This window comes from Rhinoderma darwinii, chromosome 10 (genome assembly GCF_050947455.1).
Source record: "Rhinoderma darwinii isolate aRhiDar2 chromosome 10, aRhiDar2.hap1, whole genome shotgun sequence".
Classification (NCBI taxonomy): domain Eukaryota; kingdom Metazoa; phylum Chordata; class Amphibia; order Anura; family Rhinodermatidae; genus Rhinoderma; species Rhinoderma darwinii.
The window spans coordinates 45,102,543-45,124,225 of NC_134696.1; positions in this window are offsets into that span (position 1 = coordinate 45,102,543).

Below are 21,683 nucleotides of genomic sequence, written 5' to 3' on the forward strand. Positions count from 1 at the left end.
GGATTCTCATTGTCTCCTGATGTCCTGTATATAATACATAGTTTAATTAGGAAAATTGTTTGACTTTTAACAATGCTAGCTTGTTGTTTCTGTAAATTTTAGAAATAGTGGGGTAGGCAAAACTACTTTAAGAATTATAAAATAAAATAAAAATCCTGTTCTACCCCTGTACCATATATTTTCTGAAATTAGGCATCCGGCACACTATGAAAAGGCCACCCAGCACTTATTAAATTTTGCACCAAATTGCAATGTTCTGTAAAAGATGGCTAAAAATTCACATTTGTAGCTATAGTCTGACCGAAGCAGAGTCTACCCTCCTAAAAATAAAAGTGCAAGATTTGCAGAGTTCGCGCATGCCACTAATTCCTATGTTTACATGCACATATATTCATAACTGAAAAGCCCAAAAAGCTCCACGTAGGAGGCAGAGTTGACAGTCTGATTAGGGACAGGTGATTATCTTACTCTTTTTAGTATGTAAAAAAAATAATTAAATGGGACAGTCAGAGCATTCTCTGATTAGTGAAGGGGGGTAATGACATGAAGAGAAGTTCCTGTGCACTCTCCACCTTTACAAAGGGGGGGGGGGGGGGTGAGAGATGACCATGGGCCTAATTCACGTTGCGTTTTCGCCTTCCGTCGGAGTTATACATTAGGGAGGATTCTTGACGTATACCTCCGATGGTAGGTTGCGACTTATCTCACTATATAGGCATACTTATCCTAAGCGCTGTGCCCGGGGAAGCTCCTGACCTCATGGTTTGTATATAGACAATGATGTCGGGAGTTACAATGCCGGATTTCCTTGCCAGAGCATTGTGGGTGCTCTCAATGAGAATTCCATCTCTCTGGATAAGCCCCTGATGCCACTGTCCATAAATGCAAAATAGGAACAGCAACTGCTCCTATAGACTGCAATGCAAAGTTGTCCCTTGGCATGGCTCACTACCAATTCAATAGTTTACAGAGAAGGTGACCGCGTCCGTCTTCTTGAATCAAAAACACTTATTTTATTTTTTTTCATGCCAAACCTGTGCATACCGTGGTAGGCGACCTTTCGGACCCATACAACTATGCCTTCCTTTTAGTCTGGGCTTGAGGAAAGCCCAGTTGTATAGGGACTCTCCCCTCCGCCAGGGTGGTGTCCTGTCTGCTGCAGGGCAGCCAATAAAAATGGCTTTCTACTCTGCTTGTCAGGTAAGGATCCGAGCCTCTGCAGTAGCATGGCAGTGTCACTGATGAGACTCCTCAATTGTTAGGACTGTAAAGCTCTGCATCCTGAAAGCCAATTGAACCCTACACATGCCCACTCAGTCTTTACTGTTTTAATTCAGATTTGTTTCTAATGCAGGGCATACTGTGGACGTCACACATTCTATACCCTCATTATTAATAGTTTGGGTACAATACATGTACTAAAAAGCCTCCAAAAGCCAGTTGTCAAGTCACATGGTGTAAGACATGATCCCAAACGGCATCTCTGAAAAACGTGATGCAGCCTGTGATTCCTGTTTCTGAGGAGATGTGGAGACTGATACAATCTCTTGTTTCTATAAGTCCAGCAGAAAACTCCTTTTGGAGCCAATCGCTTACCCCTATGGTCTTTTTTTTTTTTTTTTTTTTTTTTATAAAGATGATTCATTAATTGTCATTGTAAACAGTCAATAAGCTTGTCATTTAACACCCCTAACAGATTAGGTGAGCTAGTGCAGTGGGATAGTTTTTCCTACATCAGATTTACTGTACAGAGCCTATTGTCGAGATTACACTTTTCATTTTGTGAATCGCTAGAAAATTCTCTGTGCGGACATTGAGCTGTGATAAAGTAAACTGATGTCTTAAACTAGACATACGCTGTAAACTCTCCACAGTTAGGGCTCATTCAGACGAGCGAAAAACTCATACACGTGCTCTGCGTGGAAATCACGCACAGCACACGGACCCATTGATTTCAATGGGGCTGTTCACACATTCTTGTGTTTTCACGCAGCGAGAGTCCGTTGTGTGAAACTCCATGTCCTGTATTGGTGTTTTCATGCACCTATACGCCCATTAAAGTCCATGGGTATGTGAAAACCACACACGGATGCACATCCGTGTGCTGGTTGTGATTTGTGAATCAATTCCATTGGAGAAAAAAAAGTGCTTTGCGAGTGCGTGAAAAACACATGCCACTCGCAAAGCACACAGATGCAATAACGCAATGCACACTGACAGATTTACACATGGTTTTTACGTGTGTAAATCTGTAACGCTCGTGTGAATGTAGCCAAATTCACAGAAAGATCTTGCCTGAACAGAGATGCTGAGCCTATGTCTAATTGCCCCCCCAATAAGTAACACTGGGGGCAGATAGTGGTCAATGAATAAATTTTTCGTTTGTTGCATTGGTGGGTATATGTGATTGCCACTAGGGGGCTTGACAGTAGGAATAATAAAGTTGCCCCTTCTGCAGGACATACCATGCCCACAGACGCTGAGCTATTCAGTTTTCGCTGAGGCTCCATGGGCACGAATGGATGCGGACAGTCAACCCCATTTGCTGGCCGTTCTCCCATTATAAAGTATAGGAGCACGGTCTGTAAAATAAAAAAAAAATAAGACGTACTATTTTTTTAGGGAAGCTTTCTATGCCCTGGACACCTTCCCATAAATATACGGGAAGGTGTCCATCAGCTATAGAAATGAATGGGTCAGTGATTGCGGACCGTATTTATGGATGAATTCTACAGGCGTGTGCATGGGGCCCTCGTGTCTGTAGGAGGCAGACCCCCTGCTAATGCAGCAGAGTCTATACCAGAATTGTTAAAAAAATAATAATAATTATCAAGCAAGAAGATGGGACGCAGGTTTAACATAGTCTCACTTTGTTCCCTCCTTGCCGTGTTCATGGTGTCATTGCAAATGCACCATTGTTCAACCTGCCTATGAAGACAAGTGGGACAAGAGCACCAGCTTCTCAGTCACCCACCAGCCGAAGGAGCACCTCTAATACTTCTCCCACCAGTGTCTCCTTGGGAAAGGATGTAACACGGGTTGCTCCTGCTGGTTGTTTCAGCTGAAAGATGGAGAAAAGCGCTGAGAAGATAGTCAGTGTTCTCCCACCCCATTGGTCAACGCTTGTAGTGTAATATACCTGGCCATCAGTAGGACATGTTTGGGTCTCTTTGGCACTGTCTTCCAGCAGCGCCATTTATTCTAATATGGCTGGCCCCATTATGCCAGCCAGTGGTGGATTAAGTGTACCATGGGCCCTGGGCTGTTGACACAACTTGGGCCCCCTGCTTCTCTCACACGCAATTCACTCCCCCCCTCACCCGCTGACACTGTACCAGTCAGTGATATTGACCTGACGGATACAGGTTTTAGCACTAGATACAGCTGCTCTGTATTCCGGATATAAAGCAGCTGTATCTCAAAAAGTAAAAATCATTTTAAATAAAAAGTATTTAGAAAGTTGCACCAATCACACTAAGACTGTTTTCATTAAAGAAAAAATAATTAAAAATAAATTATAACGCCTCTCTTTAAAGTGTAACTAAACTTTTAACATGTCATAGTGATATGCCAGAACTTTTAATCGGTGGGGGGTTCGAGCAGTGAGACCCACCGATCCCTAAAGTGAAGCTGCAGAAGCGCACGATTGAATGCTGCGCCGCTTCGCTTCTGATCGGCATTCCTCGAAGTGGTGTACGTCCGTACACTGTTTGCTTGGCTTTCCGCGAAAAGCAGATCAGAAACGGTCACCTGAGCGCTTCTGCCACTTTGTTTTAGCGATCCACGGGGGTCTCAGTGCTCGGACCCCCACCGATCAAAACTCCTAACATTTCACTATGACATGTCAAGTTTTTTAGAAGTTTAGTTACACTTTTCCGGTGAGGGAAATTTATGACCTATCCTGTGGATCTTGTCAGATAGGTGCAGTTCCCAGAGCTGGGACTCGCATCGATCTCTAGAACCGGGCCCCCTAAACCCTGTTCTACCACTTTCTGCTATCGCTGCCTCTCGGCCACTTCCTGACCATGGACTTTCCGTAACTCGTAGTGAATGGCAGTTACGGAAGCAGCATAGCATGCGAGCTACGCTGTTTCCGTAACCACCATTCAGTTCTATGGTACTTACGGGAACCGTGTACCAGAACCAAGCTCCGCACATAAATAACACACCTGAACCAAGCTCAGTACAAATATACATCACCAGAACCAACCTCAGTACATGTATACAGTACTAGAACAAAGCTCACTACATATATACAACACTAGATCCGAGCTCAGTACATAAAGACAGTACCGGAACCAAGCACAGTACATAAATACAGAACCAGCACAAATACAGCTCAATTTAGTGCAACCCCTGCTGTATAGGTTTGTATGGATAAAACTATGGCCCAAACAATGGTAAGGATATGCTGGGAGTAACTGTTTCTCCCAAAAAAATATCATACCACCCATCATCTCGCTGCAGATCATACAGTGACTACAGTACTGATTAGAGGCACAATAAACATTTACATTAAGTGACTTCATTTCAGATTCTAGTTCTTTTTCTCCATCTGGTCAAGACCCATTTCTGCAGTTTTCCATACAGATGTCTTGCATCTATAAACAAAGATAAAGTTATCATGGTGTCGCACAATACGTCCCTATATAGAATAGTACCATACACTAAACCTTTAATTATAATAACACCATACACTGTGTCCCTGATTATAACACACCCACACGCTCACACACGCTCTACATATAGTGCACCCTATATATAGTCCCCCTGTAGATTGTGTCCCACATAAAGTCTCACCTGTAGATTGTGCACCAAATATAGCCCCCTGTTGATAGCGCTCTACATATAGCCCCCTGAAGATAGCGCTCTACATATAGCTCCCCCTGTAGATGGTGCCCTACATATAGTCCCCCTGTAGATGGTGTACCACATAAAGCCTCCCCTGTAGATGGTGCCCCACATAAAGCCTGCCCTGTAGATTGTGCCCCACATATAGCCCCCCTCCTGTTGATAATGCAGCCTTTTTTTTTTTTAGTTGAAAACAACAAAACTTGCATACCGCGCCGTCCTGTGTCAAAGAAGTCCTGCTCTCTTCTGAGCAGGTCTGCTGGGGCTGAGCAACGCTATCGCGCCGCTTGCGTCGTTGAAAGACGCTGATTGGCATGGCAGAATTACATGCCCCGTCAATCAGCGCCCTGCAACAATGAAACCGGTGTGATGACGTCATCATGCCGCTACCATCATTGATTGGCAGGGCAGAATGACTCCCCACCCCCCCCCCCCCGCCAATCAGCGCCTTTCAACAGGTTGAAAGGCGCTGATTGGCGGGACAACTCATTCTACCCTGCCAGCCAGTGTCATTGTAAGGCGCTGAATGGTCGGGCACGGAACGTACTCGGCCATTCAGCGCTTATGCATGTAATTGTACCTGCGTTCTATAGACGCAGGTACAATTCGTGCAGGAGGGGGTGGCGATGGCTGGTTTGTCGCGCCGCCGCCCCCTCAGAGAGGCAGCAGGGTGTACGGTGCGTCTCTGTTCCCTCTCAGACCTCCCCTCCTCCCCATTAGCGGTGCAATGTGTTCTTTTTAAATTATGTGCGGTTCGGGCCCATATGATAATCCGCCACTGATGCAATCTGCACCATTTTCTGCTCCTTCCATCCTGCCTTTCAACTCCACCTGCGAAGGCTGGAGCCAGTAAGGCCGCTTCCGCCTGAAGGTGCGGCTGCACTTGATACATATCCACTTCAAGAACGTCTGAGTCTCACATTTCGTACACCTGGGTACAGGAGGTAGTATCAGGATACAGAATTTGCCAGCCTCTCTCCAGAGCGTTTCTTTTAGTCTGCTGTTCCACAGTGCCCCTTCAGGACAGAGGCCTTTTTTTCAAGCAATCGAGACTACTCCTTCAAGAGGTCATCATTCTGGAACCCTCAAACCAACTATTTGATGGTTTCTATTCAACTTTTGTCATGCCAAAATAAAGGACAGCAAGATTCAGCCCATTCTTGACCTCAAGCATCTACATGTTCGAGTTTGTAATTTTCAGATGGAATTTCTGGACTATCATTGCTTCCAGGGCATAGGGGGAATTTCTATCCTCAGTGGACATTAGGGCACGTCTCTTCACGTTCCCATTTGCCAAATTCACCAGCGATTCCTGCATTTTGCGGTACTGGTACTGTCCTGCCGTTACAAATTTGTGGCCATTCCCTTCGGTCTGGCAACGGCCACTAGAGTCTTCATGAAGATTCTCTCCTTCGTGATGGCGCTCCTTTGATCAACTTGTACCTGGATGACATCCTGATCAAGTTCCCCTCCAGGGAGTACAACGAGACTGCTCTCCAGATTATTATGGACACCCTGAATCGGTTCGGCTGGATTGTCAACCGATCCAAGCCTTGCCCATCTCGGTCCCATCAGATTGTGTTCTTGGGGATTGCCTTAGACACTCGCCCTGCGAAGGTTTTCCTTCCTCCAGAGCATCTATCGATTCCTTAGGACGCAATTCGTTCCCTGGGGACAACCGTTCAGACTTCACTCCTCCTCTGCTTGTGGGTTCTCGGGATCATGGAGCCCTCGATCGAGACCATTCCCTTTGCGCAGTTCCACACGTGCCCTCTTCAACCGAACCTTGGATTCTCTTGATCTGAAGTACATCTTTCCACCACCCAAGTGAGCGACTGACTGCGAGGGGATCTCTTCCCTGGAGTTGTTCCTCCCACTGAACTGGCTAATCCTCTCCACGGATGCCTGTCTCAAGGGATGGGTAGGCACCTTTTAGAAACTCACGGCTCAGGGGCTGGGGGTCTCCACAGGAATCCTCTCTTCCCATCAACCTTCTGGAATTGAGAGCCATTTTCCTATACCTGCTGCACTAGACTTCATCGCTGTCAGGACACAGTGCGGGCTCAAACGGACAGTGCCATGGGTTATCTAAATCACCAGGGCAGCACTCGCACTGTGTTGGTGATGGCCGAGATCGCGAAGATTCTGTCCTGTACGGAAGCTCATGTTCCGGTTCTGACTGCAATACACATTCCCGGGTCCACACCTGGGTCACAGACTTTCTCAGTTGGCAAAAGGTGGAACCCGGGGAGTGTTTTTTCCACCAAATGTCAGGTCGGTTCGCCCAAACATGGACCTGATGGCCTCCTGATTCAATTGCCAGGCTCACTGATTCATCTTGCGAGCATGAGATAGGGAGGCCTGCGCCGTGGACGCTCTCCTGTCACTGTGGTCCGATTACAGTCTCCTGTGCGTCTCCTCTCCTGCCATCGCTCCTCCGACAGCTCAAGGCAGAAGTGATTCTGGCCATTCTGATAGCCGCAGATTGGCAGCGCCATTGTTGTTATGCGTTCTGTGGCCCTTGCCTCTCCGTTCCAACCTTCTGTCTCAGGGACCTCTCTTCCACCAGAATTTAATGTCACTATGTTTAATGGCGTGACTGTTGAGGCTGCTGTTCTGAGGGCTCGTGGTCTCTCGGAGAGTGATAGTCACATTATGCTCCAGACTAGGAAGCTATTTCCAGCCCGCATTTACCATCGTACCTCGTAGGCCTTCCTTCGTTGGTGTGAGGATTGCAAACCTCTTCCTTGCGTTTTTCTCTATCCAGAATTCTCTCCTTTTTGCAGGGTGATCTGGATCAAAGTTTAGCTCTCAGCTCCCTGAAGGGGCAGATTTTCTGACACTCCATGTTGTTCGGTCACCCGTTGGCATCTAAGGCTGACATCAAGACTAATTTGTAGGGGATAGTTCATGCAATCCACCCATATCGTACTCCGATCTCCTCTTGGGACCTCAATTTGGTTTTGGATATCTTACAGTCGGGTGCCTTTGAGGATATATTTTTTCCGTCTTTTTGTCCATCTCCCAGGCATCCAAGGGACAGTTCCCTTCACGACCTGGATGTCATCCGTGCCTTGCAGACTTACCTTTCTGTCACTGTTTCCTTCCGAAGGTCAAATTCCCTGTTCATCCTCCCAGAGGGTCCCGAGAAGGGCTTGGTTGCCTCTTTGGCCACCTAGCTCGCTGGATTCTAATCATTGTTTGAAGGCTTATCTGCTTTTGGAAAGGTTCTGTACCAGAGCGCTTGGAACTTTTAAGTTCTACCAGGTGCATACCTTTGATTCTGCAAACGCTTCCTTGGGTTGCAAGGTCTTGCAGGCAATAGATGACCAAGTCCTGTGTTCTGTTCCCACCCCTGGACACTGCTCTAGGACGTCCCACTCTCTGTGTCCCCCAATGTAATGATTGAGAGAACAGGATTTTATGAGAACTCCTCATTGTAAAATCCTTTTCCCGTCCAGTGCATTGGGGAGACACCGCTCCTACTTATTGTATTTGCAAGGTGTTTTTTTTTGTTCATAATTGTCAGTTCGAGGGATTCTACTCTAGTGTTTGACATAACTCTCTTACCTTGTATCTGCTTCTCCTACTATTTTAAACAGACAGAATAGCTCAGTGTCTGTGGGCAGGGTATATATAGCCACTTTTTTTATTTCTTCGTGGCAACAGCACATACCCACGGTCTGTGTCCCCCAATGAACTGGACAAGAAAAGGATTTTACAGTGAGTGCTCCTGTTTTTTTTTCCAGTGTACTGATATTGTTCTGTGAGAGCTCCTCAAATGTCGGTAAAAAGGGGAGTGGCTATTTACTCGCTCAAAGTACAACTAACTTATAAAAGTTCTCTGGCACTTTACCGCAGACAAATACTTCAGCGCTGTACACATAACACTCAAAGAAATATTTAGTACAATGCAAAGCCAATTGACCCATCAGAGTGCGACGGATACAGAAGATATACCATAAAAGCACCAGGGGAACATACAAGCTCTTCCTGGAAATGTGTGAATAAGTTGACAGCCTTTTTAATAGGATGTGTCCCCACACACTGACACTGTCAACACTGATCAGAAAGTGTCAGTGTGCAGTGACACGCCCCACAGACCCAAGGAATGGTAACACCAAGTTGTAACGGCCGCGGACCGCCGTTCCTACTCACCCCTCGACGGCCGCGGCCATGGACTTGTGAGTGCTGGCCGGCATCTCCTTCCAAGGAGACGCCAGCACTCACATTCGCTCCGCTCTGCAGTGTCCCGTAGTGTGGGTGCGCTCGCACGTGCCTGGCCTTAAAGAGCCAGCGTGCACGTGTAAAATATGGTTAATTAGCCATAATAGCCATGCCCTTTCACTCCTTGCTTGAGCGTTGTTGTAGTTTTCCCCATGTTCGTATTGCAAATGGTCCCTTAGCGTTATCTTGTGCCCAGTGTTCCCATACCCTTCTACCTGTATCCTGTGCTGTGTTTAGTTCCTGAGCCTGTCTAGTGTTGGAGTCATGTTGAGCAGCCTGCTGTTATATACCACGTTTGGTGTTATCTGGCACTCCTAGTATCATCCGCCACGTCTGGCGCAACCTGCCACGCCTGCTGGTATACACCACATTTAAGCCCCATCCGTGCCTGAGCCTCTGCCATTGTCTGGACTATCTCAAGTACCCTTGTGCTACAAACCCTTTGTATAAGACTTTGCATAGACTGTGACTTGGCCAGCTAGTTCTCCGCTATGGCGGAGCAGCTTAGTGGGTCCACATACCCCTAGATCGTGACCTACGTTATCTTATGTATTCATACATTTCCTGGAAGAATAAGACTACATTCACATGAACGTAGCCCACCTTGGATGTAAAAAAACTGCAGTTTCCCACGTTCAAGGTGAACCTGTGCGGGACCCGTGTAGTCACGGATCCCCCACAGATTAGAATCTATGGAGGGATGCGTGACACGCAGTAAAATAGGACATGTCCTATTTTTCAACGGACCATTCACGCGCTCCATTGAAATAACAGTTGTGTGAACGGCCCCATTGAAATATACGGGTCCATGTGGCAGCCGTTTTTTTAACGGCCATCACACGGACGAGATTGACGTTCGTGTGAATGAGCCCTAACAAGAATGGTACATTGCAGAGTTCTAATGCACAAGAATTGTTTTGTTATGGGGAATGCACATATATAGGTTCCTTGCACACGAGGCGAGACGCAAATTCTGCAAAGTTTTTGTGCAGATTTGTGCATGGAAAAGCCACAGCGGATTACATTACCAGCCACGTGAATGAGATTTGTACAAATCTTCTCTACTTTCTGCAGAACATTTACCGCACAGAAATCAAAGCATGCTGTGGATTTTCAAATCCACAGCATATTCTATTATGGATTTTCACAGCGGATTTCACCCATTTCAATGTAGAACGGGTGAAATCTGCTGTGAAGCCGCACCAAAGTCCGTAACATGCAGAATTTGATGTGGAACCACTGTGGAAAATCCTAAACAAATATACGTGTGTGGGTACACTTACTAAAACACATTCTTATATACACTATTAGATGCATGATTATAAACATATATTCACAATATAAAACAGGTCCTTTGATCAAGTATTGAAGGGGTTGTCCCAAAATCAACAAATATGACCTATCCACAGGACAGGTCATAGTTGTCTGGTCGCTGGGAGCCCCCACCGCTAGCAAACCCACCGATGGCGAGGTCAGGGTCCGAGAACACCTGTTTTGCCTCACTGCATCCCCTCGCAGTGAGGATATTTTGGAATCAAGTGTCAGTCGAACTGATGGAAACAGCCAAGTGCTGTGATCCACCGCAGTGTAGAGGAACGGGTTCGGGACGTAGGAGTGACAGCATTAGGGTCCCCAGCGAGCATTCATTTATCACCTATCCTGTGGATAGGTGATAACTGTTAATTCTGAGAATACCCCTTTAACCAGTTCAGGACCGGGCTATTTTGAGCCTTCAGGACCAGACACCGTTTAGCCCTTTTTAGCACGTGTTAGTTAAATGGTTATAACTTTTTTATTTGTTGGGCTAACGATGTGATCTTTTGCGATGTTTTTTCCGTAGACAATGCAGGTTTCTTTTTTTATCATTTTTATACACATCCTTTTTGCTATTTTAGAATTTTTATTCTTATATTTTGAAAATAATAGTAAAAAAATAAACTTTTTTAAGTTTCAGCTATTTATTTTTTTTGGTAATAACATAGTTTTACTCTAAAATAGACCTTTTATTTGTAATCGTCATTGTATACCGTAAATTTTAATATATTACATGTCTATATTAGGGTAATTGGGTCCGGGCTAGCGTTACGACAATGATTGGCGGGAGGGGAACGTTTTTTTGGGATGGGTATTTTATGTGTATTTACTATTCATTTTTTTTGCACTTTACTTTACTTTTATTTTTTTATTACTATGGTCTGGTAAAAGGTAAAAAAAGACCTTTGGGGAACTTTATATACTGTATATTTTTTCTTTCTTTTACACCATGCTTTTCCACTGTAACTGGAGCTGCACAACCTCTATTCCTATACACAGCGTTCATTGAGCGCTGTGTAAAAGAGATTGGAGAAGACAGAAGAAGCGAAAGCTGCTTTTATCCTCTCCTCAGGGTCCCCAGCAGTCACTGACAGCCGGAGACCCAACATTCAGCTGCCCGATTGTTCGGGCAGCAAGTTAAAACCCGAGCCGTAAAAAGTCTATGGCTCAGGTTTTAAGGACCCTGACCGCTGGCCGTAAAAACACAGCCAGTGGTCGGGAACCAGTTAAAGCTAAACGTTTGACAAACTTCTGACGTGTCATAGTGACACGTCAGAAGTTTGGATTGGTGGGGGTCCAAGCAATGAGACCCCCACCAATCGCTAGAACGAAGCAGCTGAAGCACTCGTGTGAGCGCTCAGCCGCTTCGTGTCTGTTCGGCTTTTTCCGGAAAGCCGATGTATCGGAGTACGGGCTCATAGACTTTCTATTGAGTCCGTACACCGATACATTTATTTCCGGAAAAAGCCGAACAGACACGAAGCGGCTTAGCGCTCACACAAGCGCTTCAGTTGCTTCGTTCTAGCGATTGGTGGAGGTCTCAGTGCTCGGACCCCCCCAATCCAAACATCTGGCATGTCAGAGGTTTTTCAAATGTTTAGCTACACTTTAATGCGACCTGATAGGTGCCAGATTATCAAATGTTCAGTCGGAAGGAGACAGGGTTAAGGACTTCAATGACCTTGTACGGCCCTATATACCTGGGAGCAAATTTTTTGGACGGGACTTTAAGGCGCAAATTTCTTAAAGACAGCCACACCAAATCCCCGACCGCAAACAAGGGGTTAGCAGAACGTCTTCTATCTGCCTGGGTCTTTTGTATGCTCTGGGACACCTCTTGGTTCTTCTGAACCTGGGCCCAGACTGTGCACAGTTCCCGATGAACGACATCTACCTCAGGATTGTTGGAACCACCAGGTGAAACGGAGGAGAACCGTAGATTGAACCCAAAATTACAGAAAAAGGGGGAGACCCCTGACAAGTTACTGACCCGGTTATTAAGGGAAAATTCAGCGAGGGAAATGAAGGAGACCCAATCATATTGACAGTCAGAGATAAAACACCTTAAATATTGTTCTAGAGACTGATTAGTCCTCTCAGTTTGGCCATTAGTTTCAGGATGGAAGGCTGAGGAGAAGGACAGATCAATCTCCAACTTTTTACAGAAGGCTCTCCAAAACAATTAAACAAATTGTACCCCTCTGTCAGAAACAATATTGACAGGAACCCCATGGAGACACAGGATGTGTTTGATAAACAAGGTAGCCAACGTCTTAGCATTGGGTAGTTTCTTGAGGGGCACAAAGTGGCACATCTTACTGAAGCGGTCCACTACCACCCATACCACCGACTTGCCTTGAGATGGAGGCAGATCGGTGATAAAATCCATGGAGATATGGGTCCAAGCAGGGGCGTAACTAGGAAAGACTGGACCCCATAGCAAACTTTTGACTGACCCCCCCCCCCCGGGTGTCACACAACCCCCCCCTTGTAGATAGCACCTTTTTTACAAACCCCCCCTGTAGATAACGCCATACAGCCCCCTTTGTAGATATCTACAGTGGGGTCTGTATGGCGCTATCTACAGAGGGGGCTGTATGGCGTTATCTACGGGGGGACTGTATGGCGTTCCCTACAGGGGGGGACTGTATGGCACTATCTACAGGGGGGGGCTGTATGGCGCTATCTACAGGGGGGCTGTATGGCGCTATCTACAGGGGGGCTGTATGGCGCTATCTACAGGGGGGCTGTATGGCGCTATCTACAGGGGGGGCTGTATGGTGCTATCTACAGGGGGGGCTGTATGGCGATATCTACAGGGGGGACTGTATGGCGCTATCTACAGAGGGGGCTGTATGGCGTTATCTAGAGGGGGGACTGTATGGCGTTATCTACGGGGGGCTGTATGGCGTTCCCTACAGGGGGGTCTGTAGGGAACGCCATACAGCGTCCCCCCCCTGTAGGGAACGCCATACAGCGTCGTCCCCCCTGTAGGGAGCGCCATACAGCCCCCCCCTGTAGGGAACGCCATACAGCGTCCCCCATCCAAAAAAAATGCGACCTACAGTGTGTCCTAATAAAAGACATGTATCCCCTATCCACAGGACAGGGGATACATGTGTGATCGCTGGCAGCGATAGGGAGAACGGCGGACTGAAAGTCCCCCTGAAGTTCTCCATGACATACCTCTGACTTCCGGCGTCTGTGTCGGCAGCTCACTAAAAATGAAAGGAGCGCTGGTCACGCATGCGCACAAGCGGGACCGGCGCTCCATTCATTTCTCCGGAGCTGCCGACACAGACCCCGGAAGTCCGAGGTTTGTGATGGAGAACTTCAGGGGACTTTAAGCCTTAACGTCTTTAAGCAACCCAGGCCACCAATAGTCTCTGGCAATGAGGTGCTTGGTACCCAGGATGCCTGGATGGCCAGATAGTGCAGTCATGATTTTCCCTGAGTACCCTTAGCCGGAATTGCAGGGGAACAAACAGCTTGTTCTCAGGAAGGTTCCCGGGAACTGAACCTTGATCAGCCGCAATTTCGGAGACTAAGTCAGAATTAACAGAGGAAATGATTATACCTGGGGGCAAAACACAAGCATGATTTTCCTCCGAAGGAGGGCTGGCCATGAAGCTACGCGACAGTGCATCAGCCTTAATATTTTTAGACCCAGACCTATAGGTGACCAAAAAGTTGGATCTAGTAAAAAATAACGCCCATCGAGCTTGTCTCGGGTTTAGCCTCCGGGCAGATTCTAGGAAAACCAGATTCTTGTGGTCGGTAAGGACCGTAACCTGGTGCCTAGCCCCCTCCAGGAAGTTGCGCCACTCTTCAAATTCACATTTAATGGCTAAGAATTTGCGGTTGCCAATGTCGTAGTTACTCTCAGTGGGTGAGAACTTCCTGGAGAAGTAGGCACAGGGACGGAGATGGGTGAGGGACCTGGTACCCTGGGACAAGACAGCACCCACTCCCACCTCGGAGGCGTCAACCTCCACGATAAATGGCTCCATTTGGTTAGGCTGAATCAGCACTGGGGCCGAGATAATGCACTTCTTAAGGATCTCAAAAGCCTGGACCGCCCCTGGAGGCCAATGGAGGAGATCAGCACCTTTGCGAGTGAGATCCGTAAGAGGCTTAGCGATGACCGAGAAGTTAGCAATAAATCTGCTTTAATAATTAGCAAACCCAATGAAACACTGTAACGCCTTCAGGGAGGCAGGTTGGACCCATTCCGCCACAGCCTGAACCTTGGCAGGGTCCATGCGGAATTCATGAGGAGTGAGGATTTGACCCAAAAATGGTATCTCCTGCACCCCAAACACACATATTTTGGTTTTAGCAAACAGCTTGTTTTCCCGAAGGGCCTGGAGCACCTTCCTGACATGCTCAATGTGGGAGGACCAGTCCTTGGAAAACACTACGATGTCATCAAGGTACACTACAAGAAATACCCCCAGGTAGTCTCTTAAAATCTCATTTATGAAATTCTGGAAGACCGCGGGAGCATTACACAACCCAAAGGGCATGATGAGGTATTCGAAATGACCTTCGGGCGTGTTAAACGCAGTCTTCCACTCATTCGCCCTCTTTGATGCGGATAAGGTTATAAGCCCCCCATAGATCAAACTTAGAGAACCATTGGGCCCCCTGAACCTGATTAAAGAGATCAGGAATCAAAGGAAGGGGATACTGGTTCCTTACAGTGACCTTATTCAAGTTTCGGTAATCAATGCACGGCCTAAGACCACCATCCTTCTTCCCTACGAAGAAGAAGCCAGCACCTACCGGCGAAGTAGAGGGGCGAATGTAACCCTTGGCCAGGCATTCCTGGATATACTCTCTCATGGCTTCACGTTCGGGACAAGAGAGATTAAATATCCTACCCTTAGGGAGCTTAGCTCCTGGTACCAAATTGATTGCGCAATCGTATTCTCTATGAGGAGGTAACGCTTCAAAGGCCTTTTTAGAAAAAAATCAGCGAAGTCCTGAATAAACTCAGGCAGAGTGTTCCCCTCCTCAGGGAGAGAAATAAAATGAACAGAAAAACATGATGTCATGCATTCATTACCCCATTTGGTAAGATCCCCAGTATTCCAGTTAAACGTGGGATTATGCAACTGCAACCAGGGAAGGCCTAAAACCAAATCGGACGATAATCCCTGCATAACCAGTACAGAGCACTGCTCCAAATGCATGGAGCCAACAAGGAGTTCAAAAACAGGGGTATGCTGCGTAAAATAACCATTAGCAAGAGGAGTGGAGTCGATACCCACTACCGGAACATGTTTAGGCAAATCAATCAATGGCATAGCTAGAGACATAGCAAATTCCACAGACATAATATTAGCAGAAGACCCTGAATCCACGAAGGCACTGCCGGTAGCAGACCTACCACCAAAAGAGACCTGAAAGGGAAGCAAGATCTTATTAGGTTTCATATTTACGGGAAATACCTGTGCGCCCAAGTGACCTCCCCGATGATCACTTAGGCGCAGAAGTTCTTCCGGCTGCTTATTCTTATGCCTAGGACAGTTGTTCACTTGATGCTTGTCCTCCCCACAGTAGAAGCAGAGACCATTCTTCCTGCGGAAGTCTCTACGTTGTTGGGGAGACACGGAGGCCCCGAGTCGCATTGGTTCATCCGAGTTTTCCGTGGAAGAACGAAGCAACGGAACTTCAGGAGCCATCATGGGGGAGCCAGAGGAGAAGGCACAAAAACGTTCAAGTCGTCGTTCCCTTAGACGTCGGTCAAGTCGTACCGCTAAAACCATAACCTGATCTAGAGAGTCAGAAGAGGGGTAGCTAACTAACAGGTCCTTCAGGGCGTTCGACAGACCCAATCTAAACTGGCACCTCAAGGCAGGGTCATTCCACCGAGAAGCTACACACCACTTCCTAAAGTCCGAACAGTACTCCTCAATGGGTCTCTTACCTGGACGTAAGGTCACCAGCTGACTCTCGGCAAAGGCAGACTTGTCAGTCTCGTCATATATGAGCCCGAGAGCAGAAAAAAAAGGTCAACAGAGGAAAATTCAGGGGCGTCGGGAGCCAAGGAGAAGGCCCATTCTTGGGGCCCGTCCTGGAGCCGGGACATAATTATACCCACTCGCTGGCTCTCGGAACCTGAGGAGTGGGGCTTTAGACGGAAATAGAACCTACAACTCTCCCGAAAGGAGAAAAAAGTCTTCCGGTCCCCTGAGAACCGGTCAGGCAACTTGAGGTGGGGTTCAAGAGGTGAGGTGGGGGGCACTACCAGGGTAGCATCTTGCTGGTTGTCCCTCTGAGCCAGGGCTTGGACCTGTAGGGAGAGGCCCTGCATTTGCTGAGCCAGGGTCTCAAGGGGGTCCATAGTTGAGACAGGGACCAGGGTAGGAAAGGTATATGGGCCTGTGATTATGTAATGTCGGGGTAGGGAGACAGACAGGTGAGCCCTAATCTACCCGCCACTCAGTCCCTGCCTACTTGCAACGGCCCATCCTAAGCGACGGTGTACAACTGGGCGATGGTCCCTACGCTCACTAAGTGCATGACAGACAAACAGACAAGGGTACACAGAAGCTAAGGGAAATGTGGCTGTTGCCCACGGCAACCCCGTGAGCAACAAGAATAGTGAACGAGCCGAGTCAAACCAGGAGTGGACAAGGTACAAAACGCAGAGCAGGAGAATAGTCAGTCAAGCCAGGGTCAATATGAAGCAGAAGACAAGTAGTAAGCAGCAGCAGTAGAGCCAGGAAACAGACTGAAAGAATCACAGGCAAAGGAGGAGCAGGAAGTGAAGGTATAAATAGACAGAGGGCGGGAGCTAGCTCCGTCTGGCCAGGCTGTGATAGGCTCTCCCTCAGCCTCCCCGACTGATTGGTGGAAGAAGGGGTCACTCGACCAGACTTAGGAGCAGGTGCAGAGTGAGTAACCACGGGCGTCGACACAGAAGCTGTGTCAGGCAGATCCTTTACATAAATGATAAAAAAAACTATTAACACTTTTGAAAGTATTCTTACTTTGCATCATTTTTTCACAACAGTCTAAAACTTTTGCACAGTGCTATATATATATATATATATATATATATATATATATATCCAAAAAAGAGAACGTGAAGCAGCACTCAAATAAAGTGAATTTATTCATCCAACATGGAACCACAACGTTTCACCTCCTCTATGAAGGCATTTTCAACTTGAAAATGCCTTCATAGAGGAGGTGAAACGTTGTGGTTCCATGTTGGATGAATAAATTCACTTTATTTGAGTGCTGCTTCACGTTCTCTTTTTTGGATATCTAACACATAAGGAGAGGTCACTCCTTTATTTTTGAAGCTTTGCACCAGCCTAGTCAGGCATTTGTTCACAGTGCTGCTCCAATCCTCTGCTTTTTTCTGTATATATATATATATATATATATATATATATATATATATATATATATATATATATATATACTTATATATATATACACCGTGTTCCAAATTATTATGCACATTGGATTTAAGTGTCATAAACATTTAATTATTAGTTTTTCAATTAAACTCATGGATGGTATTGTGTCCTAGGGCTCTTTGGATCATTGTAATCAATCTCAGACACCTGTGATAATTGGTTTGCCAGGTGTGCCCAATCAAAGGAAAACTACTTAAGAAGGACGTTCCACATTATTAAGCAGGCCACAGGTTTCAAGCAATATGGGAAAGAAAAAGGATCTCTCTGCTGTCGATCTCTCTGCTGCAATACCTTGGACAAGGTATGAAAACATTGGATATTTCAAGAAAACTTAAGCGTGATCATCGTACTGTGAAAAGATTTGTGGCTGATTCAGAGCACAGACAGGTTCGTTCAGATAAAGGCATAATGAGGAAGGTTTCTGCCAGACAAATTAATAGGATTAGGAGAGCAGCTGCTAAAATGCCATTGCAAAGCAGCAAACAGGTATTTGAAGCCACTGGTGCCTCTGGAGTCCCGCGATCCTGAAAGTGTAGGATCCTCCAGAGGTTTGCAAGTGTGCATAAAGCTATTATTCGGCCACTCCTAAAGAATGCTCACAAGCAGAAACGGTTGCAGTGTTCTCAGAAATACATGAAGACTAATTTTCAAACCGTGTTGTTTACTGATGAGTGCCGTGCAACCCTGGATGGTCCAGATGGATGGAGTAGTGGATGGTTGGTGAATGGCCACCATGTCCCAACAAGCGGAGTCATGTTTTGGGCTGGAATCATGGGGAGAGAGCAGGTAGGCCCCTTTAGGGTCCCGGACAGTGTGAAAATGACCTCTGCAAAGTACGTAGAGTATATGACTGACCACCCTATTGAGAACCTTTGGAGCATCCTCAAGCAAAATATCTATGAGGGTGGGAGGCAGTTCACATCAAAACAGAAGCTCTGGGAGGCTATTCTGACATCCTGCAAAGATATTCAAGCAGAAACTGTCCAAATACTCACAAATTCAATGGATGCAAGAATTGTGAAGGTGATATCAAAGAAGGGGTCCTATGTTAACATGTAACTTGGCCTGTTAAGTTTTTTTTTATTGAAAGAGCTTTTGATTTCTGTAAATATGACCTGATGCTGCAAATTCAACAAATTACCATTTTAGTTCTCTTTACAACCTTTAAAATGTTTTGATCTCTGTTGTACATAATAATTTGAAACAGTGCATTTTGAGTTCTTTACATCTAAAAAAAAATCTGTTATCATTAGGAAATTTGTTCAATAAAATTTGCATTATACTCCAACGGTTGATGGCTTGAAGATTATACTGACTCATTTGCATCGACTATTTAGGAAAATCAGCGAAAAATAACATTTGCATAATTATTCGGAATGCGGTGTATATATATATATATGTGTGTGTGTAACTATATATGTGTATATATATATTTGTGTGCTATATATACCGCCAAAACAGCAGGTCAAAGGTCAAAGGTCAAACACATTATAACATTTACACATAACAGGTCTAAAAAAGAATACATAAATACTGACTAAGAAGTGATGTTTGACCACCACATAGGACATAATAATTCACATAGTTGCATTAAAAATAGAATGACAGTAGCCGAACAAAATGCGGCTCACCTTGCCGTCTTTACACACATACAAATTTAAAAACAAATGAATAATAAACAGATCATAACATCAATAGCCCCAGTGATAGCCGTAGGGATAAGATTTGTTTCTACATATTTGTTTGGAATTAAGCATAATACATATAGCCGCTATGGTTCTGAGACGCTGAAATGGCGTCCCCGGTTGCCGAGCAACCCAGACAGCACAAAAACAGGAAGTAAGTGCTGCATCGCAGAGTGGAACGCATACAGCTAAACGACAAGCAGAAGTGAGTGACGACCAGGAATCCAACAATCCACCACAACGGGTGGGGTGAACCTCATTGTTGACTATACCATAGCTGCTAAGGTCCTAAGACCCTGAGCTGGCGTCCCTGGTTGCCGAGCAACCCAGACAGCACAATGGCCTGACATGAGCGCTGGAACGCAACATTGGAACGCATAGGGCTCGACGAAGAAACTAGAGGCGAGTGATGAACAAGAATAAACCAAATTATCAACCTGGGGGAATAAGCCTCATCGTTGACTGTACTATATTGGATAATATGTTAAAATAACATAGAAAATGCGTTATACTTGCAATCTTAGTAATTACATAAAAGTAGACATTAATCATGATATTTTACCGACAGGGGAACGAAAACCGATCGCAAACACATGAACCAAGAGCTGGGACACATGCGGAACAAACCCAAAGGAGAACACAGGTACAAGGATCCAGACCAAAACACTAAAATTCAGTACATAAAACAATTAAAACAAATGATTAAAAGTGGACTGTAAATATAAGGGCTTACACTAACAAGACGCCTAATAAGTATTGTTACAATCATTTAAAACAATAAGTAGGTGTGTGACACATGATGATGATACATATAACAATACTGACCAGCAGCATAAATAAAATTAGTGATGAACAAGATTCATAGCCCTGTGTAAGCGTAGGGGGAAGACTAGCACAAAGAGGTTGGATTTATTCCAAAGATGATTCAGTGAGATCATTTAATCCATTGGGATATAGGGTACCTAATTTATATATCCAGAAATGTTCTCTCTGTTTGAGCCTAATAAATCTATCCGATAGATCAGCAGGTATTTGCTCTATAGGGGTGACTTTCAAGCACGCAAAGTTGCAATCATGTTTGGATGCACAGTGTCGTGATACACTTTGTTTCAAAAAGCCTTTATTTACATTGGACCTATGTTTATTGATACGGTTCCTTAACCCCTTCAGGACTGAGCCACTTTTGGACCAAATGACAGAGCCTAATTTTTTAAATCTGACGTGTGTTACTATATGTGGTAATAACTCGGGAATGCTTTTACCTATCCAAGCGATTCTGAGATTGTTTTCTCGTGACATATTGTACTTTATGTTAGTGAAAAAATTTGGTCGATATATTCAATATTTTTGTGTGAAAAACACCAAAATTTAGAGAAAATTTGCAAAAAATTTGCATTTTCTAAATTCAAATGTATCTGCTTGTAAGACAGATAGTTATACCACACAAAATAGTTACTAGCTAACATATCCCATATGTCTACTTTAGATTGGCATCATTTTTTGAACATGCTTTTATTTTTCTAGGACGTTACAAGGCTTATAAGTTTAGCAGCAATTTCTCACATTTTCAAGAAAATTTCAAAAACCCATTTTTTTAGGGAACAGTTCAGTTGTCAAGTGGCTTTGAGGGCCTTATATATTAGAAACCCCCACAAATCACCCCACTTTAAAAACTGCACCCCTCAAAGTATTCAAAACAGCATTCATAATTATTTTTTTTAACCCTTTAGGCGTTTCACAGGAATTAAAGCAAAGTAGCGGGGAAATTTACAAATTTCATTTTTTTTGCAGAAATTCCATTTTAATCAATTTTTCCTGTAATACTGAAGGTTTTTACCGGAGAAGCACATCTGAATATGTATTGCCCTGATTCTGCAGTTTTTAGAAATATTCCACATGTGGCCCTAGTGCGCTACTGGACTGAAATACCGGCCTCAGAAGCAAAGGAGCACATAGAGGATTTTAGGGCCTTCCTTTTCTTAGATTATATTTCAGGCACCATGTCAGGTTAGAAGAGGTCTCGTGGTGCCGAAACAAAGGAAACACTCCAAAAAATACCCCATTTTGGAAACTACACGCCTTGAGGAATTCATCTAGGGGTGTAGTGAGCATTTTGACCCCACAGGTGTTTCATAGATTTCATTAGAATTGGGCAGTGAAAATGAAAAAT